The sequence below is a fragment of the Perognathus longimembris genome, unplaced genomic scaffold (assembly GCF_023159225.1).
Source record: "Perognathus longimembris pacificus isolate PPM17 unplaced genomic scaffold, ASM2315922v1 HiC_scaffold_4218, whole genome shotgun sequence".
Lineage (NCBI taxonomy): Eukaryota > Metazoa > Chordata > Mammalia > Rodentia > Heteromyidae > Perognathus > Perognathus longimembris.
In genome coordinates, this window is record NW_025959511.1 from 18,151 (window position 1) to 42,747 (window position 24,597).

Below are 24,597 nucleotides of genomic sequence, written 5' to 3' on the forward strand. Positions count from 1 at the left end.
TTGGCATGCTGGCTGGGCCTTGCGTGACATGTTCACCCTCTGGGGTAGGAATGGGCACACTGGCCTCCTGGGCGGCAGAACCACGAGGGGCATCCGGCGCAAGCTGCTGCTTATGCATTGCCAGCCATTGTCCTCTCTCCACTTCCTCTTCCCCTTCCTCTTTCCTTTCCCTCCTTTCTTGGCCATGGCTTCCCTTGGCCTTGTCACTCTTCTCTGACCCTTGCCTCCTCTCACTGGCTTTGGTCTTCATTTTTCTCTCTTCCCCAGAAGTGCATGGCATGTTGACTCAGTGGGGTCTACCATCCCAAGGGTCCCCCTGACTGAGGGTGAGCGTGTGTATGTCCGTGTGTGTGTGTGTGTGTGTGTGTGTGTGTGTGTGTGTGAGCACAAGCGCGTGCCTGTGTTAGCATGCCCGCCTGGAGCTTCAGCAATGCCCCCAGAGGCAGGCAGAAGGAGGTGGGCATGCCTGGGCTGGGGCGCTGGACAGGGCAGCCTTTGCCTCCTCCTCTGCTTCTCCCTCTGCTTCCTGGGGCGCCTCTCCAAGCCGCCTCAGCCACCTGTCTTTGGCCTGCCAGCCACCACCAGCACTGCCCTGGCAGTACTCCCTGGCTTCTGGGTCCCAGACTAGACAGCCAGTGGCTCCTGGAAAGCTTGGGGGCGGGATTCGCGGGAGGCGGGGCGGCGGGTTCCCAGTCCTAGCCAGTCACTGTCACCGCGGGACCTGCTGCATTCCTGGGACACACCCTGCCCGCCTCCTGGCCTCAAAGAGCAAGCACCCAGCCCACACAGTGAGCACCCCTTCGATAGCTCAGCTGGTAGAGCGGAGGACTGTAGACTGGGCACCCAGCCGCGGCCATCCTTAGGTCGCTGGTTCGATTCCGGCTCGAAGGACGTGCAGGAGGCTTTTGGTGCACACACAGGCACGCCCCCAAGGTACCTGGCCGCGCTGACCCCGCCCACCGCTAGTCCCCAAGCCTCCATGCATGGCAAAACCCTTGCTTGAGCTTCCAGCCCAGGAGCACACAGCCCAGCTGGGGCTCCCTCACTCCAGCACCCACTCCCCCCCTCACAAGCTCTTCAGGCCCAACAGGCATCCCCTGGCCTGCTTCCTCTTGACTCGCCTCAGCTCCTCCACTTTTGGCTGCCCTAGACTACAAGCTCCATCCCCACCATGCCTCCTCTAGCTTGCCCCTCACCAAAACACAGCCGCCCCTCACACCCGAAGCTTGTGCTCAAGCCACTGAGCACAGACAGGCCTGGAACTCCCACCTCTTGGGCAGCCCTCGGGACCCTGGAGAAACCAAAGAAGCAATTCCCATACTGGCTAGCCAGGCTCAGCCGTCCAGTCTGTTTCTCAGGCCCCATCTCTGCAAAGGCATCTCACAGTGTCCTGAATACCTCCTCCCCTCACACTTTCCTCTCCACCCTTCCCTGCAGCTCTTCTTCTGTCTCTGTCTCTGTCTCTGTCTCTGTCTCTGTCTCTGTCTCTGTGTCTGTCTCTGTCTCTGTCTCTGTGTCTCCCCTCCTTTCTGGCTGGTTTCTGCTGTCTTTCGGCTCTCTTTGTCTGCTCCCCCTCCCTGCCTCTCCCATGGTGGCCACTGTGGGTCTCTTCCCGTGCCCACTGAGTCTCCTGCTCCGCATCCCTCTTCCCGTGTCTGCCTGGTGGTTGGAATGTCAGTCCCCAATCCAACCCAATCCAATCCTATCCTATCCATTCAACAAAAGCCCTGTTCATGGCAAAGGAGTTGAGCAGGAGACAGCAGGGTCTGGCCCTGTTGGGTCTTTGAGTGGTGCTGCCCAGGAGGGCTTGGCCTTGACAGGCAAGTGGCCCAGCTGCCCACTTCTCCTGGAGCCACCTTTGCGTGCATCCTGCAGGTGCTAGGAGCTACAGGAGTGTTGCCTTGGCCGGCTGCAGTGTTTAGAGATGGGTTCTCTTGCAGTGCGTGCCTGGTGGGCAGAAGTGCCTGGCTCCCTCCACCATGGCCCCTGGCCCTTGCAGCCCAGGAGGCACAGGGGACACAGAGTGAACACCCAGAGGTCCAGCAAGATCTCAAGGGACAGGGGATACTACAAGGCAAGGGAGCGGAGTTGGGGCAGGAGGGCTGGCCTGTTGTGGCAAAGCTAGGCAGGAGGCCCGCTAGCTTCACGGGCATCCGTGTCCTCGCAGAGGCACCTCAAGTTAGCCCTCAGTTGGCCACCAAAGGGCCTCCTCCTGCACATGACCAGCACAGGTAGCTTTCCCTTCCAGTCCCACGTGGACCACAGCAGGAAGAGACTGAGGCCTGCCATGGCAGAAAACTTGCAGGAGGCAGCATGTCCCAGTTTGCTGAGAGGATGCAGTGAGTGGTGTGGATTAGGCCCAGGCCTGGCTGTCGAAGAGGCTCACGGAAACGTGGCCACACTCCTGATGGACACAGTTAGCTGAGCACACACAGGGGAAACACCAAGTGGGTAGCACCAGGAAGCCTAGACCTCCAAGGCCAGTGGAAGGAAGGAAGGAAGGAAGGGAGGGAGGGAGGGAGGGAGGCAGGGAGGGAGGGAGGGGCAGCTCCCCAGTCCAGTGACACTCCCTCCAAAGCCTTGCTCCCATCACCCGTGTGGTGGGTGATTCCTCGTTAGTTGATTGACTGAGGGATGGGTGAAGCCTTCCTTTCCACTCAGGAGACTCTATGACCCGCACACCCCCAGCTTCCCCAGCAAACACCTTGTCCTCCATCCGGCAGCTGTGTGAAGGGATCCTTCATGCAGGCTGCAGAAGGTCCCTTGGCCTCAAAAAGCTGGAGCTCTGCCTAAAGAAGAAGAGGCCTGAGCCATGGGTGACAGCATGCTGAGAAACAGCGTGGCCCAGGAAGTGGCCGGATGCAGCTAGCTTGGCATGCTGGCTGGGCCTTGCGTGACATGTTCACCCTCTGGGGTAGGAATGGGCACACTGGCCTCCTGGGCGGCAGAACCACGAGGGGCATCCGGCGCAAGCTGCTGCTTATGCATTGCCAGCCATTGTCCTCTCTCCACTTCCTCTTCCCCTTCCTCTTTCCTTTCCCTCCTTTCTTGGCCATGGCTTCCCTTGGCCTTGTCACTCTTCTCTGACCCTTGCCTCCTCTCACTGGCTTTGGTCTTCATTTTTCTCTCTTCCCCAGAAGTGCATGGCATGTTGACTCAGTGGGGTCTACCATCCCAAGGGTCCCCCTGACTGAGGGTGAGCGTGTGTATGTCCGTGTGTGTGTGTGTGTGTGTGTGTGTGTGTGTGTGTGTGAGCACAAGCGCGTGCCTGTGTTAGCATGCCCGCCTGGAGCTTCAGCAATGCCCCCAGAGGCAGGCAGAAGGAGGTGGGCATGCCTGGGCTGGGGCGCTGGACAGGGCAGCCTTTGCCTCCTCCTCTGCTTCTCCCTCTGCTTCCTGGGGCGCCTCTCCAAGCCGCCTCAGCCACCTGTCTTTGGCCTGCCAGCCACCACCAGCACTGCCCTGGCAGTACTCCCTGGCTTCTGGGTCCCAGACTAGACAGCCAGTGGCTCCTGGAAAGCTTGGGGGCGGGATTCGCGGGAGGCGGGGCGGCGGGTTCCCAGTCCTAGCCAGTCACTGTCACCGCGGGACCTGCTGCATTCCTGGGACACACCCTGCCCGCCTCCTGGCCTCAAAGAGCAAGCACCCAGCCCACACAGTGAGCACCCCTTCGATAGCTCAGCTGGTAGAGCGGAGGACTGTAGACTGGGCACCCAGCCGCGGCCATCCTTAGGTCGCTGGTTCGATTCCGGCTCGAAGGACGTGCAGGAGGCTTTTGGTGCACACACAGGCACGCCCCCAAGGTACCTGGCCGCGCTGACCCCGCCCACCGCTAGTCCCCAAGCCTCCATGCATGGCAAAACCCTTGCTTGAGCTTCCAGCCCAGGAGCACACAGCCCAGCTGGGGCTCCCTCACTCCAGCACCCACTCCCCCCCTCACAAGCTCTTCAGGCCCAACAGGCATCCCCTGGCCTGCTTCCTCTTGACTCGCCTCAGCTCCTCCACTTTTGGCTGCCCTAGACTACAAGCTCCATCCCCACCATGCCTCCTCTAGCTTGCCCCTCACCAAAACACAGCCGCCCCTCACACCCGAAGCTTGTGCTCAAGCCACTGAGCACAGACAGGCCTGGAACTCCCACCTCTTGGGCAGCCCTCGGGACCCTGGAGAAACCAAAGAAGCAATTCCCATACTGGCTAGCCAGGCTCAGCCGTCCAGTCTGTTTCTCAGGCCCCATCTCTGCAAAGGCATCTCACAGTGTCCTGAATACCTCCTCCCCTCACACTTTCCTCTCCACCCTTCCCTGCAGCTCTTCTTCTGTCTCTGTCTCTGTCTCTGTCTCTGTCTCTGTCTCTGTCTCTGTCTGTCTCTGTCTCTGTCTCTGTGTCTCCCCTCCTTTCTGGCTGGTTTCTGCTGTCTTTCGGCTCTCTTTGTCTGCTCCCCCTCCCTGCCTCTCCCATGGTGGCCACTGTGGGTCTCTTCCCGTGCCCACTGAGTCTCCTGCTCCGCATCCCTCTTCCCGTGTCTGCCTGGTGGTTGGAATGTCAGTCCCCAATCCAACCCAATCCAATCCTATCCTATCCATTCAACAAAAGCCCTGTTCATGGCAAAGGAGTTGAGCAGGAGACAGCAGGGTCTGGCCCTGTTGGGTCTTTGAGTGGTGCTGCCCAGGAGGGCTTGGCCTTGACAGGCAAGTGGCCCAGCTGCCCACTTCTCCTGGAGCCACCTTTGCGTGCATCCTGCAGGTGCTAGGAGCTACAGGAGTGTTGCCTTGGCCGGCTGCAGTGTTTAGAGATGGGTTCTCTTGCAGTGCGTGCCTGGTGGGCAGAAGTGCCTGGCTCCCTCCACCATGGCCCCTGGCCCTTGCAGCCCAGGAGGCACAGGGGACACAGAGTGAACACCCAGAGGTCCAGCAAGATCTCAAGGGACAGGGGATACTACAAGGCAAGGGAGCGGAGTTGGGGCAGGAGGGCTGGCCTGTTGTGGCAAAGCTAGGCAGGAGGCCCGCTAGCTTCACGGGCATCCGTGTCCTCGCAGAGGCACCTCAAGTTAGCCCTCAGTTGGCCACCAAAGGGCCTCCTCCTGCACATGACCAGCACAGGTAGCTTTCCCTTCCAGTCCCACGTGGACCACAGCAGGAAGAGACTGAGGCCTGCCATGGCAGAAAACTTGCAGGAGGCAGCATGTCCCAGTTTGCTGAGAGGATGCAGTGAGTGGTGTGGATTAGGCCCAGGCCTGGCTGTCGAAGAGGCTCACGGAAACGTGGCCACACTCCTGATGGACACAGTTAGCTGAGCACACACAGGGGAAACACCAAGTGGGTAGCACCAGGAAGCCTAGACCTCCAAGGCCAGTGGAAGGAAGGAAGGAAGGAAGGGAGGGAGGGAGGGAGGGAGGCAGGGAGGGAGGGAGGGGCAGCTCCCCAGTCCAGTGACACTCCCTCCAAAGCCTTGCTCCCATCACCCGTGTGGTGGGTGATTCCTCGTTAGTTGATTGACTGAGGGATGGGTGAAGCCTTCCTTTCCACTCAGGAGACTCTATGACCCGCACACCCCCAGCTTCCCCAGCAAACACCTTGTCCTCCATCCGGCAGCTGTGTGAAGGGATCCTTCATGCAGGCTGCAGAAGGTCCCTTGGCCTCAAAAAGCTGGAGCTCTGCCTAAAGAAGAAGAGGCCTGAGCCATGGGTGACAGCATGCTGAGAAACAGCGTGGCCCAGGAAGTGGCCGGATGCAGCTAGCTTGGCATGCTGGCTGGGCCTTGCGTGACATGTTCACCCTCTGGGGTAGGAATGGGCACACTGGCCTCCTGGGCGGCAGAACCACGAGGGGCATCCGGCGCAAGCTGCTGCTTATGCATTGCCAGCCATTGTCCTCTCTCCACTTCCTCTTCCCCTTCCTCTTTCCTTTCCCTCCTTTCTTGGCCATGGCTTCCCTTGGCCTTGTCACTCTTCTCTGACCCTTGCCTCCTCTCACTGGCTTTGGTCTTCATTTTTCTCTCTTCCCCAGAAGTGCATGGCATGTTGACTCAGTGGGGTCTACCATCCCAAGGGTCCCCCTGACTGAGGGTGAGCGTGTGTATGTCCGTGTGTGTGTGTGTGTGTGTGTGTGTGTGTGTGTGTGTGAGCACAAGCGCGTGCCTGTGTTAGCATGCCCGCCTGGAGCTTCAGCAATGCCCCCAGAGGCAGGCAGAAGGAGGTGGGCATGCCTGGGCTGGGGCGCTGGACAGGGCAGCCTTTGCCTCCTCCTCTGCTTCTCCCTCTGCTTCCTGGGGCGCCTCTCCAAGCCGCCTCAGCCACCTGTCTTTGGCCTGCCAGCCACCACCAGCACTGCCCTGGCAGTACTCCCTGGCTTCTGGGTCCCAGACTAGACAGCCAGTGGCTCCTGGAAAGCTTGGGGGCGGGATTCGCGGGAGGCGGGGCGGCGGGTTCCCAGTCCTAGCCAGTCACTGTCACCGCGGGACCTGCTGCATTCCTGGGACACACCCTGCCCGCCTCCTGGCCTCAAAGAGCAAGCACCCAGCCCACACAGTGAGCACCCCTTCGATAGCTCAGCTGGTAGAGCGGAGGACTGTAGACTGGGCACCCAGCCGCGGCCATCCTTAGGTCGCTGGTTCGATTCCGGCTCGAAGGACGTGCAGGAGGCTTTTGGTGCACACACAGGCACGCCCCCAAGGTACCTGGCCGCGCTGACCCCGCCCACCGCTAGTCCCCAAGCCTCCATGCATGGCAAAACCCTTGCTTGAGCTTCCAGCCCAGGAGCACACAGCCCAGCTGGGGCTCCCTCACTCCAGCACCCACTCCCCCCCTCACAAGCTCTTCAGGCCCAACAGGCATCCCCTGGCCTGCTTCCTCTTGACTCGCCTCAGCTCCTCCACTTTTGGCTGCCCTAGACTACAAGCTCCATCCCCACCATGCCTCCTCTAGCTTGCCCCTCACCAAAACACAGCCGCCCCTCACACCCGAAGCTTGTGCTCAAGCCACTGAGCACAGACAGGCCTGGAACTCCCACCTCTTGGGCAGCCCTCGGGACCCTGGAGAAACCAAAGAAGCAATTCCCATACTGGCTAGCCAGGCTCAGCCGTCCAGTCTGTTTCTCAGGCCCCATCTCTGCAAAGGCATCTCACAGTGTCCTGAATACCTCCTCCCCTCACACTTTCCTCTCCACCCTTCCCTGCAGCTCTTCTTCTGTCTCTGTCTCTGTCTCTGTCTCTGTCTCTGTCTCTGTCTCTGTCTCTGTCTGTCTCTGTCTCTGTCTCTGTGTCTCCCCTCCTTTCTGGCTGGTTTCTGCTGTCTTTCGGCTCTCTTTGTCTGCTCCCCCTCCCTGCCTCTCCCATGGTGGCCACTGTGGGTCTCTTCCCGTGCCCACTGAGTCTCCTGCTCCGCATCCCTCTTCCCGTGTCTGCCTGGTGGTTGGAATGTCAGTCCCCAATCCAACCCAATCCAATCCTATCCTATCCATTCAACAAAAGCCCTGTTCATGGCAAAGGAGTTGAGCAGGAGACAGCAGGGTCTGGCCCTGTTGGGTCTTTGAGTGGTGCTGCCCAGGAGGGCTTGGCCTTGACAGGCAAGTGGCCCAGCTGCCCACTTCTCCTGGAGCCACCTTTGCGTGCATCCTGCAGGTGCTAGGAGCTACAGGAGTGTTGCCTTGGCCGGCTGCAGTGTTTAGAGATGGGTTCTCTTGCAGTGCGTGCCTGGTGGGCAGAAGTGCCTGGCTCCCTCCACCATGGCCCCTGGCCCTTGCAGCCCAGGAGGCACAGGGGACACAGAGTGAACACCCAGAGGTCCAGCAAGATCTCAAGGGACAGGGGATACTACAAGGCAAGGGAGCGGAGTTGGGGCAGGAGGGCTGGCCTGTTGTGGCAAAGCTAGGCAGGAGGCCCGCTAGCTTCACGGGCATCCGTGTCCTCGCAGAGGCACCTCAAGTTAGCCCTCAGTTGGCCACCAAAGGGCCTCCTCCTGCACATGACCAGCACAGGTAGCTTTCCCTTCCAGTCCCACGTGGACCACAGCAGGAAGAGACTGAGGCCTGCCATGGCAGAAAACTTGCAGGAGGCAGCATGTCCCAGTTTGCTGAGAGGATGCAGTGAGTGGTGTGGATTAGGCCCAGGCCTGGCTGTCGAAGAGGCTCACGGAAACGTGGCCACACTCCTGATGGACACAGTTAGCTGAGCACACACAGGGGAAACACCAAGTGGGTAGCACCAGGAAGCCTAGACCTCCAAGGCCAGTGGAAGGAAGGAAGGAAGGAAGGGAGGGAGGGAGGGAGGGAGGCAGGGAGGGAGGGAGGGGCAGCTCCCCAGTCCAGTGACACTCCCTCCAAAGCCTTGCTCCCATCACCCGTGTGGTGGGTGATTCCTCGTTAGTTGATTGACTGAGGGATGGGTGAAGCCTTCCTTTCCACTCAGGAGACTCTATGACCCGCACACCCCCAGCTTCCCCAGCAAACACCTTGTCCTCCATCCGGCAGCTGTGTGAAGGGATCCTTCATGCAGGCTGCAGAAGGTCCCTTGGCCTCAAAAAGCTGGAGCTCTGCCTAAAGAAGAAGAGGCCTGAGCCATGGGTGACAGCATGCTGAGAAACAGCGTGGCCCAGGAAGTGGCCGGATGCAGCTAGCTTGGCATGCTGGCTGGGCCTTGCGTGACATGTTCACCCTCTGGGGTAGGAATGGGCACACTGGCCTCCTGGGCGGCAGAACCACGAGGGGCATCCGGCGCAAGCTGCTGCTTATGCATTGCCAGCCATTGTCCTCTCTCCACTTCCTCTTCCCCTTCCTCTTTCCTTTCCCTCCTTTCTTGGCCATGGCTTCCCTTGGCCTTGTCACTCTTCTCTGACCCTTGCCTCCTCTCACTGGCTTTGGTCTTCATTTTTCTCTCTTCCCCAGAAGTGCATGGCATGTTGACTCAGTGGGGTCTACCATCCCAAGGGTCCCCCTGACTGAGGGTGAGCGTGTGTATGTCCGTGTGTGTGTGTGTGTGTGTGTGTGTGTGTGTGTGTGTGTGAGCACAAGCGCGTGCCTGTGTTAGCATGCCCGCCTGGAGCTTCAGCAATGCCCCCAGAGGCAGGCAGAAGGAGGTGGGCATGCCTGGGCTGGGGCGCTGGACAGGGCAGCCTTTGCCTCCTCCTCTGCTTCTCCCTCTGCTTCCTGGGGCGCCTCTCCAAGCCGCCTCAGCCACCTGTCTTTGGCCTGCCAGCCACCACCAGCACTGCCCTGGCAGTACTCCCTGGCTTCTGGGTCCCAGACTAGACAGCCAGTGGCTCCTGGAAAGCTTGGGGGCGGGATTCGCGGGAGGCGGGGCGGCGGGTTCCCAGTCCTAGCCAGTCACTGTCACCGCGGGACCTGCTGCATTCCTGGGACACACCCTGCCCGCCTCCTGGCCTCAAAGAGCAAGCACCCAGCCCACACAGTGAGCACCCCTTCGATAGCTCAGCTGGTAGAGCGGAGGACTGTAGACTGGGCACCCAGCCGCGGCCATCCTTAGGTCGCTGGTTCGATTCCGGCTCGAAGGACGTGCAGGAGGCTTTTGGTGCACACACAGGCACGCCCCCAAGGTACCTGGCCGCGCTGACCCCGCCCACCGCTAGTCCCCAAGCCTCCATGCATGGCAAAACCCTTGCTTGAGCTTCCAGCCCAGGAGCACACAGCCCAGCTGGGGCTCCCTCACTCCAGCACCCACTCCCCCCCTCACAAGCTCTTCAGGCCCAACAGGCATCCCCTGGCCTGCTTCCTCTTGACTCGCCTCAGCTCCTCCACTTTTGGCTGCCCTAGACTACAAGCTCCATCCCCACCATGCCTCCTCTAGCTTGCCCCTCACCAAAACACAGCCGCCCCTCACACCCGAAGCTTGTGCTCAAGCCACTGAGCACAGACAGGCCTGGAACTCCCACCTCTTGGGCAGCCCTCGGGACCCTGGAGAAACCAAAGAAGCAATTCCCATACTGGCTAGCCAGGCTCAGCCGTCCAGTCTGTTTCTCAGGCCCCATCTCTGCAAAGGCATCTCACAGTGTCCTGAATACCTCCTCCCCTCACACTTTCCTCTCCACCCTTCCCTGCAGCTCTTCTTCTGTCTCTGTCTCTGTCTCTGTCTCTGTCTCTGTCTCTGTCTCTGTGTCTGTCTCTGTCTCTGTCTCTGTGTCTCCCCTCCTTTCTGGCTGGTTTCTGCTGTCTTTCGGCTCTCTTTGTCTGCTCCCCCTCCCTGCCTCTCCCATGGTGGCCACTGTGGGTCTCTTCCCGTGCCCACTGAGTCTCCTGCTCCGCATCCCTCTTCCCGTGTCTGCCTGGTGGTTGGAATGTCAGTCCCCAATCCAACCCAATCCAATCCTATCCTATCCATTCAACAAAAGCCCTGTTCATGGCAAAGGAGTTGAGCAGGAGACAGCAGGGTCTGGCCCTGTTGGGTCTTTGAGTGGTGCTGCCCAGGAGGGCTTGGCCTTGACAGGCAAGTGGCCCAGCTGCCCACTTCTCCTGGAGCCACCTTTGCGTGCATCCTGCAGGTGCTAGGAGCTACAGGAGTGTTGCCTTGGCCGGCTGCAGTGTTTAGAGATGGGTTCTCTTGCAGTGCGTGCCTGGTGGGCAGAAGTGCCTGGCTCCCTCCACCATGGCCCCTGGCCCTTGCAGCCCAGGAGGCACAGGGGACACAGAGTGAACACCCAGAGGTCCAGCAAGATCTCAAGGGACAGGGGATACTACAAGGCAAGGGAGCGGAGTTGGGGCAGGAGGGCTGGCCTGTTGTGGCAAAGCTAGGCAGGAGGCCCGCTAGCTTCACGGGCATCCGTGTCCTCGCAGAGGCACCTCAAGTTAGCCCTCAGTTGGCCACCAAAGGGCCTCCTCCTGCACATGACCAGCACAGGTAGCTTTCCCTTCCAGTCCCACGTGGACCACAGCAGGAAGAGACTGAGGCCTGCCATGGCAGAAAACTTGCAGGAGGCAGCATGTCCCAGTTTGCTGAGAGGATGCAGTGAGTGGTGTGGATTAGGCCCAGGCCTGGCTGTCGAAGAGGCTCACGGAAACGTGGCCACACTCCTGATGGACACAGTTAGCTGAGCACACACAGGGGAAACACCAAGTGGGTAGCACCAGGAAGCCTAGACCTCCAAGGCCAGTGGAAGGAAGGAAGGAAGGAAGGGAGGGAGGGAGGGAGGGAGGCAGGGAGGGAGGGAGGGGCAGCTCCCCAGTCCAGTGACACTCCCTCCAAAGCCTTGCTCCCATCACCCGTGTGGTGGGTGATTCCTCGTTAGTTGATTGACTGAGGGATGGGTGAAGCCTTCCTTTCCACTCAGGAGACTCTATGACCCGCACACCCCCAGCTTCCCCAGCAAACACCTTGTCCTCCATCCGGCAGCTGTGTGAAGGGATCCTTCATGCAGGCTGCAGAAGGTCCCTTGGCCTCAAAAAGCTGGAGCTCTGCCTAAAGAAGAAGAGGCCTGAGCCATGGGTGACAGCATGCTGAGAAACAGCGTGGCCCAGGAAGTGGCCGGATGCAGCTAGCTTGGCATGCTGGCTGGGCCTTGCGTGACATGTTCACCCTCTGGGGTAGGAATGGGCACACTGGCCTCCTGGGCGGCAGAACCACGAGGGGCATCCGGCGCAAGCTGCTGCTTATGCATTGCCAGCCATTGTCCTCTCTCCACTTCCTCTTCCCCTTCCTCTTTCCTTTCCCTCCTTTCTTGGCCATGGCTTCCCTTGGCCTTGTCACTCTTCTCTGACCCTTGCCTCCTCTCACTGGCTTTGGTCTTCATTTTTCTCTCTTCCCCAGAAGTGCATGGCATGTTGACTCAGTGGGGTCTACCATCCCAAGGGTCCCCCTGACTGAGGGTGAGCGTGTGTATGTCCGTGTGTGTGTGTGTGTGTGTGTGTGTGTGTGTGTGTGAGCACAAGCGCGTGCCTGTGTTAGCATGCCCGCCTGGAGCTTCAGCAATGCCCCCAGAGGCAGGCAGAAGGAGGTGGGCATGCCTGGGCTGGGGCGCTGGACAGGGCAGCCTTTGCCTCCTCCTCTGCTTCTCCCTCTGCTTCCTGGGGCGCCTCTCCAAGCCGCCTCAGCCACCTGTCTTTGGCCTGCCAGCCACCACCAGCACTGCCCTGGCAGTACTCCCTGGCTTCTGGGTCCCAGACTAGACAGCCAGTGGCTCCTGGAAAGCTTGGGGGCGGGATTCGCGGGAGGCGGGGCGGCGGGTTCCCAGTCCTAGCCAGTCACTGTCACCGCGGGACCTGCTGCATTCCTGGGACACACCCTGCCCGCCTCCTGGCCTCAAAGAGCAAGCACCCAGCCCACACAGTGAGCACCCCTTCGATAGCTCAGCTGGTAGAGCGGAGGACTGTAGACTGGGCACCCAGCCGCGGCCATCCTTAGGTCGCTGGTTCGATTCCGGCTCGAAGGACGTGCAGGAGGCTTTTGGTGCACACACAGGCACGCCCCCAAGGTACCTGGCCGCGCTGACCCCGCCCACCGCTAGTCCCCAAGCCTCCATGCATGGCAAAACCCTTGCTTGAGCTTCCAGCCCAGGAGCACACAGCCCAGCTGGGGCTCCCTCACTCCAGCACCCACTCCCCCCCTCACAAGCTCTTCAGGCCCAACAGGCATCCCCTGGCCTGCTTCCTCTTGACTCGCCTCAGCTCCTCCACTTTTGGCTGCCCTAGACTACAAGCTCCATCCCCACCATGCCTCCTCTAGCTTGCCCCTCACCAAAACACAGCCGCCCCTCACACCCGAAGCTTGTGCTCAAGCCACTGAGCACAGACAGGCCTGGAACTCCCACCTCTTGGGCAGCCCTCGGGACCCTGGAGAAACCAAAGAAGCAATTCCCATACTGGCTAGCCAGGCTCAGCCGTCCAGTCTGTTTCTCAGGCCCCATCTCTGCAAAGGCATCTCACAGTGTCCTGAATACCTCCTCCCCTCACACTTTCCTCTCCACCCTTCCCTGCAGCTCTTCTTCTGTCTCTGTCTCTGTCTCTGTCTCTGTCTCTGTCTCTGTGTCTGTCTCTGTCTCTGTCTCTGTGTCTCCCCTCCTTTCTGGCTGGTTTCTGCTGTCTTTCGGCTCTCTTTGTCTGCTCCCCCTCCCTGCCTCTCCCATGGTGGCCACTGTGGGTCTCTTCCCGTGCCCACTGAGTCTCCTGCTCCGCATCCCTCTTCCCGTGTCTGCCTGGTGGTTGGAATGTCAGTCCCCAATCCAACCCAATCCAATCCTATCCTATCCATTCAACAAAAGCCCTGTTCATGGCAAAGGAGTTGAGCAGGAGACAGCAGGGTCTGGCCCTGTTGGGTCTTTGAGTGGTGCTGCCCAGGAGGGCTTGGCCTTGACAGGCAAGTGGCCCAGCTGCCCACTTCTCCTGGAGCCACCTTTGCGTGCATCCTGCAGGTGCTAGGAGCTACAGGAGTGTTGCCTTGGCCGGCTGCAGTGTTTAGAGATGGGTTCTCTTGCAGTGCGTGCCTGGTGGGCAGAAGTGCCTGGCTCCCTCCACCATGGCCCCTGGCCCTTGCAGCCCAGGAGGCACAGGGGACACAGAGTGAACACCCAGAGGTCCAGCAAGATCTCAAGGGACAGGGGATACTACAAGGCAAGGGAGCGGAGTTGGGGCAGGAGGGCTGGCCTGTTGTGGCAAAGCTAGGCAGGAGGCCCGCTAGCTTCACGGGCATCCGTGTCCTCGCAGAGGCACCTCAAGTTAGCCCTCAGTTGGCCACCAAAGGGCCTCCTCCTGCACATGACCAGCACAGGTAGCTTTCCCTTCCAGTCCCACGTGGACCACAGCAGGAAGAGACTGAGGCCTGCCATGGCAGAAAACTTGCAGGAGGCAGCATGTCCCAGTTTGCTGAGAGGATGCAGTGAGTGGTGTGGATTAGGCCCAGGCCTGGCTGTCGAAGAGGCTCACGGAAACGTGGCCACACTCCTGATGGACACAGTTAGCTGAGCACACACAGGGGAAACACCAAGTGGGTAGCACCAGGAAGCCTAGACCTCCAAGGCCAGTGGAAGGAAGGAAGGAAGGAAGGGAGGGAGGGAGGGAGGGAGGCAGGGAGGGAGGGAGGGGCAGCTCCCCAGTCCAGTGACACTCCCTCCAAAGCCTTGCTCCCATCACCCGTGTGGTGGGTGATTCCTCGTTAGTTGATTGACTGAGGGATGGGTGAAGCCTTCCTTTCCACTCAGGAGACTCTATGACCCGCACACCCCCAGCTTCCCCAGCAAACACCTTGTCCTCCATCCGGCAGCTGTGTGAAGGGATCCTTCATGCAGGCTGCAGAAGGTCCCTTGGCCTCAAAAAGCTGGAGCTCTGCCTAAAGAAGAAGAGGCCTGAGCCATGGGTGACAGCATGCTGAGAAACAGCGTGGCCCAGGAAGTGGCCGGATGCAGCTAGCTTGGCATGCTGGCTGGGCCTTGCGTGACATGTTCACCCTCTGGGGTAGGAATGGGCACACTGGCCTCCTGGGCGGCAGAACCACGAGGGGCATCCGGCGCAAGCTGCTGCTTATGCATTGCCAGCCATTGTCCTCTCTCCACTTCCTCTTCCCCTTCCTCTTTCCTTTCCCTCCTTTCTTGGCCATGGCTTCCCTTGGCCTTGTCACTCTTCTCTGACCCTTGCCTCCTCTCACTGGCTTTGGTCTTCATTTTTCTCTCTTCCCCAGAAGTGCATGGCATGTTGACTCAGTGGGGTCTACCATCCCAAGGGTCCCCCTGACTGAGGGTGAGCGTGTGTATGTCCGTGTGTGTGTGTGTGTGTGTGTGTGTGTGTGTGTGTGAGCACAAGCGCGTGCCTGTGTTAGCATGCCCGCCTGGAGCTTCAGCAATGCCCCCAGAGGCAGGCAGAAGGAGGTGGGCATGCCTGGGCTGGGGCGCTGGACAGGGCAGCCTTTGCCTCCTCCTCTGCTTCTCCCTCTGCTTCCTGGGGCCTCTCCAAGCCCTCTCCAAGCCGCCTCAGCCACCTGTCTTTGGCCTGCCAGCCACCACCAGCACTGCCCTGGCAGTACTCCCTGGCTTCTGGGTCCCAGACTAGACAGCCAGTGGCTCCTGGAAAGCTTGGGGGCGGGATTCGCGGGAGGCGGGGCGGCGGGTTCCCAGTCCTAGCCAGTCACTGTCACCGCGGGACCTGCTGCATTCCTGGGACACACCCTGCCCGCCTCCTGGCCTCAAAGAGCAAGCACCCAGCCCACACAGTGAGCACCCCTTCGATAGCTCAGCTGGTAGAGCGGAGGACTGTAGACTGGGCACCCAGCCGCGGCCATCCTTAGGTCGCTGGTTCGATTCCGGCTCGAAGGACGTGCAGGAGGCTTTTGGTGCACACACAGGCACGCCCCCAAGGTACCTGGCCGCGCTGACCCCGCCCACCGCTAGTCCCCAAGCCTCCATGCATGGCAAAACCCTTGCTTGAGCTTCCAGCCCAGGAGCACACAGCCCAGCTGGGGCTCCCTCACTCCAGCACCCACTCCCCCCCTCACAAGCTCTTCAGGCCCAACAGGCATCCCCTGGCCTGCTTCCTCTTGACTCGCCTCAGCTCCTCCACTTTTGGCTGCCCTAGACTACAAGCTCCATCCCCACCATGCCTCCTCTAGCTTGCCCCTCACCAAAACACAGCCGCCCCTCACACCCGAAGCTTGTGCTCAAGCCACTGAGCACAGACAGGCCTGGAACTCCCACCTCTTGGGCAGCCCTCGGGACCCTGGAGAAACCAAAGAAGCAATTCCCATACTGGCTAGCCAGGCTCAGCCGTCCAGTCTGTTTCTCAGGCCCCATCTCTGCAAAGGCATCTCACAGTGTCCTGAATACCTCCTCCCCTCACACTTTCCTCTCCACCCTTCCCTGCAGCTCTTCTTCTGTCTCTGTCTCTGTCTCTGTCTCTGTCTCTGTCTCTGTCTCTGTCTCTGTCTGTCTCTGTCTCTGTCTCTGTGTCTCCCCTCCTTTCTGGCTGGTTTCTGCTGTCTTTCGGCTCTCTTTGTCTGCTCCCCCTCCCTGCCTCTCCCATGGTGGCCACTGTGGGTCTCTTCCCGTGCCCACTGAGTCTCCTGCTCCGCATCCCTCTTCCCGTGTCTGCCTGGTGGTTGGAATGTCAGTCCCCAATCCAACCCAATCCAATCCTATCCTATCCATTCAACAAAAGCCCTGTTCATGGCAAAGGAGTTGAGCAGGAGACAGCAGGGTCTGGCCCTGTTGGGTCTTTGAGTGGTGCTGCCCAGGAGGGCTTGGCCTTGACAGGCAAGTGGCCCAGCTGCCCACTTCTCCTGGAGCCACCTTTGCGTGCATCCTGCAGGTGCTAGGAGCTACAGGAGTGTTGCCTTGGCCGGCTGCAGTGTTTAGAGATGGGTTCTCTTGCAGTGCGTGCCTGGTGGGCAGAAGTGCCTGGCTCCCTCCACCATGGCCCCTGGCCCTTGCAGCCCAGGAGGCACAGGGGACACAGAGTGAACACCCAGAGGTCCAGCAAGATCTCAAGGGACAGGGGATACTACAAGGCAAGGGAGCGGAGTTGGGGCAGGAGGGCTGGCCTGTTGTGGCAAAGCTAGGCAGGAGGCCCGCTAGCTTCACGGGCATCCGTGTCCTCGCAGAGGCACCTCAAGTTAGCCCTCAGTTGGCCACCAAAGGGCCTCCTCCTGCACATGACCAGCACAGGTAGCTTTCCCTTCCAGTCCCACGTGGACCACAGCAGGAAGAGACTGAGGCCTGCCATGGCAGAAAACTTGCAGGAGGCAGCATGTCCCAGTTTGCTGAGAGGATGCAGTGAGTGGTGTGGATTAGGCCCAGGCCTGGCTGTCGAAGAGGCTCACGGAAACGTGGCCACACTCCTGATGGACACAGTTAGCTGAGCACACACAGGGGAAACACCAAGTGGGTAGCACCAGGAAGCCTAGACCTCCAAGGCCAGTGGAAGGAAGGAAGGAAGGAAGGGAGGGAGGGAGGGAGGGAGGCAGGGAGGGAGGGAGGGGCAGCTCCCCAGTCCAGTGACACTCCCTCCAAAGCCTTGCTCCCATCACCCGTGTGGTGGGTGATTCCTCGTTAGTTGATTGACTGAGGGATGGGTGAAGCCTTCCTTTCCACTCAGGAGACTCTATGACCCGCACACCCCCAGCTTCCCCAGCAAACACCTTGTCCTCCATCCGGCAGCTGTGTGAAGGGATCCTTCATGCAGGCTGCAGAAGGTCCCTTGGCCTCAAAAAGCTGGAGCTCTGCCTAAAGAAGAAGAGGCCTGAGCCATGGGTGACAGCATGCTGAGAAACAGCGTGGCCCAGGAAGTGGCCGGATGCAGCTAGCTTGGCATGCTGGCTGGGCCTTGCGTGACATGTTCACCCTCTGGGGTAGGAATGGGCACACTGGCCTCCTGGGCGGCAGAACCACGAGGGGCATCCGGCGCAAGCTGCTGCTTATGCATTGCCAGCCATTGTCCTCTCTCCACTTCCTCTTCCCCTTCCTCTTTCCTTTCCCTCCTTTCTTGGCCATGGCTTCCCTTGGCCTTGTCACTCTTCTCTGACCCTTGCCTCCTCTCACTGGCTTTGGTCTTCATTTTTCTCTCTTCCCCAGAAGTGCATGGCATGTTGACTCAGTGGGGTCTACCATCCCAAGGGTCCCCCTGACTGAGGGTGAGCGTGTGTATGTCCGTGTGTGTGTGTGTGTGTGTGTGTGTGTGTGTGTGTGTGAGCACAAGCGCGTGCCTGTGTTAGCATGCCCGCCTGGAGCTTCAGCAATGCCCCCAGAGGCAGGCAGAAGGAGGTGGGCATGCCTGGGCTGGGGCGCTGGACAGGGCAGCCTTTGCCTCCTCCTCTGCTTCTCCCTCTGCTTCCTGGGGCGCCTCTCCAAGCCGCCTCAGCCACCTGTCTTTGGCCTGCCAGCCACCACCAGCACTGCCCTGGCAGTACTCCCTGGCTTCTGGGTCCCAGACTAGACAGCCAGTGGCTCCTGGAAAGCTTGGGGGCGGGATTCGCGGGAGGCGGGGCGGCGGGTTCCCAGTCCTAGCCAGTCACTGTCACCGCGGGACCTGCTGCATTCCTGGGACACACCCTGCCCGCCTCCTGGCCTCAAAGAGCAAGCACCCAGCCCACACAGTGAGCACCCCTTCGATAGCTCAGCTGGTAGAGCGGAGGACTGTAGACTGGGCACCCAGCCGCGGCCATCCTTAGGTCGCTGGTTCGATTCCGGCTCGAAGGACGTGCAGGAGGCTTTTGGTGCACACACAGGCACGCCCCCAAGGTACCTGGCCGCGCTGACCCCGCCCACCGCTAGTCCCCAAGCCTCCATGCATGGCAAAACCCTTGCTTGAGCTTCCAGCCCAGGAGCACACAGCCCAGCTGGGGCTCCCTCACTCCAGCACCCACTCCCCCCCTCACAAGCTCTTCAGGCCCAACAGGCATCCCCTGGCCTGCTTCCTCTTGACTCGCCTCAGCTCCTCCACTTTTGGCTGCCCTAGACTACAAGCTCCATCCCCACCATGCCTCCTCTAGCTTGCCCCTCACCAAAACACAGCCGCCCCTCACACCCGAAGCTTGTGCTCAAGCCACTGAGCACAGACAGGCCTGGAACTCCCACCTCTTGGGCAGCCCTCGGGACCCTGGAGAAACCAAAGAAGCAATTCCCATACTGGCTAGCCAGGCTCAGCCGTCCAGTCTGTTTCTCAGGCCCCATCTCTGCAAAGGCATCTCACAGTGTCCTGAATACCTCCTCCCCTCACACTTTCCTCTCCACCCTTCCCTGCAGCTCTTCTTCTGTCTCTGTCTCTGTCTCTGTCTCTGTCTCTGTCTCTGTCTCTGTGTCTGTCTCTGTCTCTGTCTCTGTGTCTCCCCTCCTTTCTGGCTGGTTTCTGCTGTCTTTCGGCTCTCTTTGTCTGCTCCCCCTCCCTGCCTCTCCCATGGTGGCCACTGTGGGTCTCTTCCCGTGCCCACTGAGTCTCCTGCTCCGCATCCCTCTTCCCGTGTCTGCCTGGTGGTTGGAATGTCAGTCCCCAATCCAACCCAATCCAATCCTATCCTATCCATTCAACAAAAGCCCTGTTCATGGCAAAGGAGTTGAGCAGGAGACAGCAGGGTCTGGCCCTGTTGGGTCTTTGAGTGGTGCTGCCCAGGAGGGCTTGGCCTTGACAGGCAAGTGGCCCAGCTGCCCACTTCTCCTGGAGCCACCTTTGCGTGCATCCTGCAGGTGCTAGGAGCTACAGGAGTGTTGCCTTGGCCGGCTGCAGTGTTTAGAGATGGGTTCTCTTGCAGTGCGTGCCTGGTGGGCAGAAGTGCCTGGCTCCCTCCACCATGGCCCCTGGCCCTTGCAGCCCAGGAGGCACAGGGGACACAGAGTGAACACCCAGAGGTCCAGCAAGATCTCAAGGGACAGGGGATACTACAAGGCAAGGGAGCGGAGTTGGGGCAGGAGGGCTGGCCTGTTGTGGCAAAGCTAGGCAGGAGGCCCGCTAGCTTCACGGGCATCCGTGTCCTCGCAGAGGCACCTCAAGTTAGCCCTCAGTTGGCCACCAAAGGGCCTCCTCCTGCACATGACCAGCACAGGTAGCTTTCCCTTCCAGTCCCACGTGGACCACAGCAGGAAGAGACTGAGGCCTGCCATGGCAGAAAACTTGCAGGAGGCAGCATGTCCCAGTTTGCTGAGAGGATGCAGTGAGTGGTGTGGATTAGGCCCAGGCCTGGCTGTCGAAGAGGCTCACGGAAACGTGGCCACACTCCTGATGGACACAGTTAGCTGAGCACACACAGGGGAAACACCAAGTGGGTAGCACCAGGAAGCCTAGACCTCCAAGGCCAGTGGAAGGAAGGAAGGAAGGAAGGGAGGGAGGGAGGGAGGGAGGCAGGGAGGGAGGGAGGGGCAGCTCCCCAGTCCAGTGACACTCCCTCCAAAGCCTTGCTCCCATCACCCGTGTGGTGGGTGATTCCTCGTTAGTTGATTGACTGAGGGATGGGTGAAGCCTTCCTTTCCACTCAGGAGACTCTATGACCCGCACACCCCCAGCTTCCCCAGCAAACACCTTGTCCTCCATCCGGCAGCTGTGTGAAGGGATCCTTCATGCAGGCTGCAGAAGGTCCCTTGGCCTCAAAAAGCTGGAGCTCTGCCTAAAGAAGAAGAGGCCTGAGCCATGGGTGACAGCATGCTGAGAAACAGCGTGGCCCAGGAAGTGGCCGGATGCAGCTAGCTTGGCATGCTGGCTGGGCCTTGCGTGACATGTTCACCCTCTGGGGTAGGAATGGGCACACTGGCCTCCTGGGCGGCAGAACCACGAGGGGCATCCGGCGCAAGCTGCTGCTTATGCATTGCCAGCCATTGTCCTCTCTCCACTTCCTCTTCCCCTTCCTCTTTCCTTTCCCTCCTTTCTTGGCCATGGCTTCCCTTGGCCTTGTCACTCTTCTCTGACCCTTGCCTCCTCTCACTGGCTTTGGTCTTCATTTTTCTCTCTTCCCCAGAAGTGCATGGCATGTTGACTCAGTGGGGTCTACCATCCCAAGGGTCCCCCTGACTGAGGGTGAGCGTGTGTATGTCCGTGTGTGTGTGTGTGTGTGTGTGTGTGTGTGTGTGTGAGCACAAGCGCGTGCCTGTGTTAGCATGCCCGCCTGGAGCTTCAGCAATGCCCCCAGAGGCAGGCAGAAGGAGGTGGGCATGCCTGGGCTGGGGCGCTGGACAGGGCAGCCTTTGCCTCCTCCTCTGCTTCTCCCTCTGCTTCCTGGGGCGCCTCTCCAAGCCGCCTCAGCCACCTGTCTTTGGCCTGCCAGCCACCACCAGCACTGCCCTGGCAGTACTCCCTGGCTTCTGGGTCCCAGACTAGACAGCCAGTGGCTCCTGGAAAGCTTGGGGGCGGGATTCGCGGGAGGCGGGGCGGCGGGTTCCCAGTCCTAGCCAGTCACTGTCACCGCGGGACCTGCTGCATTCCTGGGACACACCCTGCCCGCCTCCTGGCCTCAAAGAGCAAGCACCCAGCCCACACAGTGAGCACCCCTTCGATAGCTCAGCTGGTAGAGCGGAGGACTGTAGACTGGGCACCCAGCCGCGGCCATCCTTAGGTCGCTGGTTCGATTCCGGCTCGAAGGACGTGCAGGAGGCTTTTGGTGCACACACAGGCACGCCCCCAAGGTACCTGGCCGCGCTGACCCCGCCCACCGCTAGTCCCCAAGCCTCCATGCATGGCAAAACCCTTGCTTGAGCTTCCAGCCCAGGAGCACACAGCCCAGCTGGGGCTCCCTCACTCCAGCACCCACTCCCCCCCTCACAAGCTCTTCAGGCCCAACAGGCATCCCCTGGCCTGCTTCCTCTTGACTCGCCTCAGCTCCTCCACTTTTGGCTGCCCTAGACTACAAGCTCCATCCCCACCATGCCTCCTCTAGCTTGCCCCTCACCAAAACACAGCCGCCCCTCACACCCGAAGCTTGTGCTCAAGCCACTGAGCACAGACAGGCCTGGAACTCCCACCTCTTGGGCAGCCCTCGGGACCCTGGAGAAACCAAAGAAGCAATTCCCATACTGGCTAGCCAGGCTCAGCCGTCCAGTCTGTTTCTCAGGCCCCATCTCTGCAAAGGCATCTCACAGTGTCCTGAATACCTCCTCCCCTCACACTTTCCTCTCCACCCTTCCCTGCAGCTCTTCTTCTGTCTCTGTCTCTGTCTCTGTCTCTGTCTCTGTCTGTCTCTGTCTCTGTCTGTCTCTGTCTCTGTCTCTGTGTCTCCCCTCCTTTCTGGCTGGTTTCTGCTGTCTTTCGGCTCTCTTTGTCTGCTCCCCCTCCCTGCCTCTCCCATGGTGGCCACTGTGGGTCTCTTCCCGTGCCCACTGAGTCTCCTGCTCCGCATCCCTCTTCCCGTGTCTGCCTGGTGGTTGGAATGTCAGTCCCCAATCCAACCCAATCCAATCCTATCCTATCCATTCAACAAAAGCCCTGTTCATGGCAAAGGAGTTGAGCAGGAGACAGCAGGGTCTGGCCCTGTTGGGTCTTTGAGTGGTGCTGCCCAGGAGGGCTTGGCCTTGACAGGCAAGTGGCCCAGCTGCCCACTTCTCCTGGAGCCACCTTTGCGTGCATCCTGCAGGTGCTAGGAGCTACAGGAGTGTTGCCTTGGCCGGCTGCAGTGTTTAGAGATGGGTTCTCTTGCAGTGCGTGCCTGGTGGGCAGAAGTGCCTGGCTCCCTCCACCATGGCCCCTGGCCCTTGCAGCCCAGGAGGCACAGGGGACACAGAGTGAACACCCAGAGGTCCAGCAAGATCTCAAGGGACAGGGGATACTACAAGGCAAGGGAGCGGAGTTGGGGCAGGAGGGCTGGCCTGTTGTGGCAAAGCTAGGCAGGAGGCCCGCTAGCTTCACGGGCATCCGTGTCCTCGCAGAGGCACCTCAAGTTAGCCCTCAGTTGGCCACCAAAGGGCCTCCTCCTGCACATGACCAGCACAGGTAGCTTTCCCTTCCAGTCCCACGTGGACCACAGCAGGAAGAGACTGAGGCCTGCCATGGCAGAAAACTTGCAGGAGGCAGCATGTCCCAGTTTGCTGAGAGGATGCAGTGAGTGGTGTGGATTAGGCCCAGGCCTGGCTGTCGAAGAGGCTCACGGAAACGTGGCCACACTCCTGATGGACACAGTTAGCTGAGCACACACAGGGGAAACACCAAGTGGGTAGCACCAGGAAGCCTAGACCTCCAAGGCCAGTGGAAGGAAGGAAGGAAGGAAGGGAGGGAGGGAGGGAGGGAGGCAGGGAGGGAGGGAGGGGCAGCTCCCCAGTCCAGTGACACTCCCTCCAAAGCCTTGCTCCCATCACCCGTGTGGTGGGTGATTCCTCGTTAGTTGATTGACTGAGGGATGGGTGAAGCCTTCCTTTCCACTCAGGAGACTCTATGACCCGCACACCCCCAGCTTCCCCAGCAAACACCTTGTCCTCCATCCGGCAGCTGTGTGAAGGGATCCTTCATGCAGGCTGCAGAAGGTCCCTTGGCCTCAAAAAGCTGGAGCTCTGCCTAAAGAAGAAGAGGCCTGAGCCATGGGTGACAGCATGCTGAGAAACAGCGTGGCCCAGGAAGTGGCCGGATGCAGCTAGCTTGGCATGCTGGCTGGGCCTTGCGTGACATGTTCACCCTCTGGGGTAGGAATGGGCACACTGGCCTCCTGGGCGGCAGAACCACGAGGGGCATCCGGCGCAAGCTGCTGCTTATGCATTGCCAGCCATTGTCCTCTCTCCACTTCCTCTTCCCCTTCCTCTTTCCTTTCCCTCCTTTCTTGGCCATGGCTTCCCTTGGCCTTGTCACTCTTCTCTGACCCTTGCCTCCTCTCACTGGCTTTGGTCTTCATTTTTCTCTCTTCCCCAGAAGTGCATGGCATGTTGACTCAGTGGGGTCTACCATCCCAAGGGTCCCCCTGACTGAGGGTGAGCGTGTGTATGTCCGTGTGTGTGTGTGTGTGTGTGTGTGTGTGTGTGTGAGCACAAGCGCGTGCCTGTGTTAGCATGCCCGCCTGGAGCTTCAGCAATGCCCCCAGAGGCAGGCAGAAGGAGGTGGGCATGCCTGGGCTGGGGCGCTGGACAGGGCAGCCTTTGCCTCCTCCTCTGCTTCTCCCTCTGCTTCCTGGGGCGCCTCTCCAAGCCGCCTCAGCCACCTGTCTTTGGCCTGCCAGCCACCACCAGCACTGCCCTGGCAGTACTCCCTGGCTTCTGGGTCCCAGACTAGACAGCCAGTGGCTCCTGGAAAGCTTGGGGGCGGGATTCGCGGGAGGCGGGGCGGCGGGTTCCCAGTCCTAGCCAGTCACTGTCACCGCGGGACCTGCTGCATTCCTGGGACACACCCTGCCCGCCTCCTGGCCTCAAAGAGCAAGCACCCAGCCCACACAGTGAGCACCCCTTCGATAGCTCAGCTGGTAGAGCGGAGGACTGTAGACTGGGCACCCAGCCGCGGCCATCCTTAGGTCGCTGGTTCGATTCCGGCTCGAAGGACGTGCAGGAGGCTTTTGGTGCACACACAGGCACGCCCCCAAGGTACCTGGCCGCGCTGACCCCGCCCACCGCTAGTCCCCAAGCCTCCATGCATGGCAAAACCCTTGCTTGAGCTTCCAGCCCAGGAGCACACAGCCCAGCTGGGGCTCCCTCACTCCAGCACCCACTCCCCCCCTCACAAGCTCTTCAGGCCCAACAGGCATCCCCTGGCCTGCTTCCTCTTGACTCGCCTCAGCTCCTCCACTTTTGGCTGCCCTAGACTACAAGCTCCATCCCCACCATGCCTCCTCTAGCTTGCCCCTCACCAAAACACAGCCGCCCCTCACACCCGAAGCTTGTGCTCAAGCCACTGAGCACAGACAGGCCTGGAACTCCCACCTCTTGGGCAGCCCTCGGGACCCTGGAGAAACCAAAGAAGCAATTCCCATACTGGCTAGCCAGGCTCAGCCGTCCAGTCTGTTTCTCAGGCCCCATCTCTGCAAAGGCATCTCACAGTGTCCTGAATACCTCCTCCCCTCACACTTTCCTCTCCACCCTTCCCTGCAGCTCTTCTTCTGTCTCTGTCTCTGTCTCTGTCTCTGTCTCTGTCTCTGTCTCTGTCTGTCTCTCTGTCTCTGTCTCTGTGTCTCCCCTCCTTTCTGGCTGGTTTCTGCTGTCTTTCGGCTCTCTTTGTCTGCTCCCCCTCCCTGCCTCTCCCATGGTGGCCACTGTGGGTCTCTTCCCGTGCCCACTGAGTCTCCTGC

The 24,597-nt window shown here is 60.2% G+C and overlaps 9 non-coding genes across 9 annotated transcripts; all 9 read left to right on the plus strand.

Moving 5' to 3' along the window:
* The first annotated feature begins 797 nt into the window (after nucleotides 1-797).
* On the plus strand, nucleotides 798-891 carry Trnay-gua. Its single transcript has 2 exons — nucleotides 798-834; nucleotides 856-891. It is a non-coding gene; the product is annotated as a tRNA-Tyr (tRNA).
* A 2,776-nt stretch (nucleotides 892-3,667) lies between these two features.
* On the plus strand, nucleotides 3,668-3,761 carry Trnay-gua. Its single transcript has 2 exons — nucleotides 3,668-3,704; nucleotides 3,726-3,761. It is a non-coding gene; the product is annotated as a tRNA-Tyr (tRNA).
* Nucleotides 3,762-6,535: 2,774 nt separating this feature from the next.
* Trnay-gua lies at nucleotides 6,536-6,629 on the plus strand. The gene is made up of 2 exons: nucleotides 6,536-6,572; nucleotides 6,594-6,629. It is a non-coding gene; the product is annotated as a tRNA-Tyr (tRNA).
* Nucleotides 6,630-9,411: 2,782 nt separating this feature from the next.
* On the plus strand, nucleotides 9,412-9,505 carry Trnay-gua. Its single transcript has 2 exons — nucleotides 9,412-9,448; nucleotides 9,470-9,505. It is a non-coding gene; the product is annotated as a tRNA-Tyr (tRNA).
* Nucleotides 9,506-12,279: 2,774 nt separating this feature from the next.
* On the plus strand, nucleotides 12,280-12,373 carry Trnay-gua. Its single transcript has 2 exons — nucleotides 12,280-12,316; nucleotides 12,338-12,373. It is a non-coding gene; the product is annotated as a tRNA-Tyr (tRNA).
* A 2,777-nt stretch (nucleotides 12,374-15,150) lies between these two features.
* On the plus strand, nucleotides 15,151-15,244 carry Trnay-gua. The gene is made up of 2 exons: nucleotides 15,151-15,187; nucleotides 15,209-15,244. It is a non-coding gene; the product is annotated as a tRNA-Tyr (tRNA).
* Nucleotides 15,245-18,024: 2,780 nt separating this feature from the next.
* On the plus strand, nucleotides 18,025-18,118 carry Trnay-gua. The gene is made up of 2 exons: nucleotides 18,025-18,061; nucleotides 18,083-18,118. It is a non-coding gene; the product is annotated as a tRNA-Tyr (tRNA).
* Nucleotides 18,119-20,892: 2,774 nt separating this feature from the next.
* On the plus strand, nucleotides 20,893-20,986 carry Trnay-gua. Its single transcript has 2 exons — nucleotides 20,893-20,929; nucleotides 20,951-20,986. It is a non-coding gene; the product is annotated as a tRNA-Tyr (tRNA).
* Nucleotides 20,987-23,760: 2,774 nt separating this feature from the next.
* On the plus strand, nucleotides 23,761-23,854 carry Trnay-gua. Its single transcript has 2 exons — nucleotides 23,761-23,797; nucleotides 23,819-23,854. It is a non-coding gene; the product is annotated as a tRNA-Tyr (tRNA).
* The last annotated feature ends 743 nt before the right edge of the window (nucleotides 23,855-24,597 follow it).